Below are 1,325 nucleotides of genomic sequence, written 5' to 3'. Positions count from 1 at the left end.
TAGATTGAACTGTAAACTTAGCAGGTCTTATCGTTCCGAAGCCGAAGAGAGAAGGATAGGATAGGAGAAAGTTGGAACATGATCTTCCCCCTCCTCCCGAAGTTGTCAAGACGCCAGAATCTTCCTCTGTGAAAAAACAGGAGGCTGTTGTGGCACCCGTGATGTCTACTATGTCTGTTGTACCAATGTCTACTACCACAGCACACCCTCATCATAGGAAAGGTAAGAAACAATCCATTCAAGTGGATATTTTTAATGAGGTTCGATAGATTGAACTGTAACTGCTAAGGTCTTATCGTCCCGAAGTCGAAGAGAGAAGGATAGGATAGGAGAAAGCCAGCCGTTCCGAGAACGAACCTTATCTGTGTAGGATAAAATCCTTCCCGGCGCGGGAATCAAACCCGTGAACTAGCACTTACAAGGCAGGCGCGCTACCTTCCAAACTAACTAGACTGGCCTTCTGTGTATTTAATATTCTGAATTCTATGGTTTTCTTTGGTTTCAGAGAAGCACAGTAAGAAACAACAAATGTCGACGGAGATTCTAATCAATTAAATAGGAATAATTTCAAGATTTGCCTGGTCAATATTGGTTATGTTGGGCATTTTATGAAATACCTAGGGATTTTATAAAATGCCGTATTAAACCTATACAGTGCCAGTAACATATACAAACATTACAAACTTCTTTCCCAGTTTCCACACCAGTTTACATCCAAGCTCGACGTTGCTTATCATAAGTGATGCATCCTGAGTCACGTGTCCATTGTACCGTTGTATAAAGCATAATGCGACCTCTATAGGAGTTCCTGACGAGGAACGCGTTACCTATTGATTGCATGGTGATAGCAGACCTATCGGTTGAACTGGCCATCAGGCAGATTTCTAGTGTTTCTCAACATTAAACCCTCTTAGAGGTTTAACTCATACTTGTGCCCGCAGCAAAAGTAAAGCTGTTTCCACACATAGTCGACGCCATCGATCGACAAGGTGAAGAAGTGAATCTATGTTGTCAAGGCAGTGTACGGTTTCCGTCGACGCTGATCGACCATCGTTCAACGGCATCGACTGTGTTTGGAAACACCTTTAAACCCTCGAAAATCTCTCTTTGCAGGTGTTTGGGAAGTGCCTTTGAACGCCCATTTCGTGCTTCGCTTTCGGGATGATGAGACCTCCAATGTTACAGTTCCCTCTAAAACTTGAAAAAAAAGGACATCAGATAAATCAGGTGCTCGCAAAACTTTCGGTGCACCCTTATGTCGAAATTTCCTTGCAGTTCAAGCACCCAAAGTGATTATTCCATCATGGTCACTCGTATTCAATAAG

General features: G+C 42.9%; 1 long non-coding RNA gene across 1 annotated transcript; it reads left to right on the top strand.

Moving 5' to 3' along the window:
* Positions 1-78: 78 nt before the first annotated feature.
* LOC113465848 lies at positions 79-540 on the top strand. Its single transcript, XR_003390429.1, has 2 exons — positions 79-222; positions 506-540. It is a non-coding gene; the product is annotated as an uncharacterized LOC113465848 (long non-coding RNA).
* The last annotated feature ends 785 nt before the right edge of the window (positions 541-1,325 follow it).

Source organism: Diaphorina citri, unplaced genomic scaffold (assembly GCF_000475195.1).
Source record: "Diaphorina citri unplaced genomic scaffold, Diaci psyllid genome assembly version 1.1 scaffold171, whole genome shotgun sequence".
NCBI classification, from domain to species: Eukaryota; Metazoa; Arthropoda; class Insecta; order Hemiptera; family Psyllidae; genus Diaphorina; species Diaphorina citri.
The sequence above is the reverse complement of the archived record's forward strand: the minus strand, read 5'-3'. Positions and strand labels throughout refer to the sequence as shown.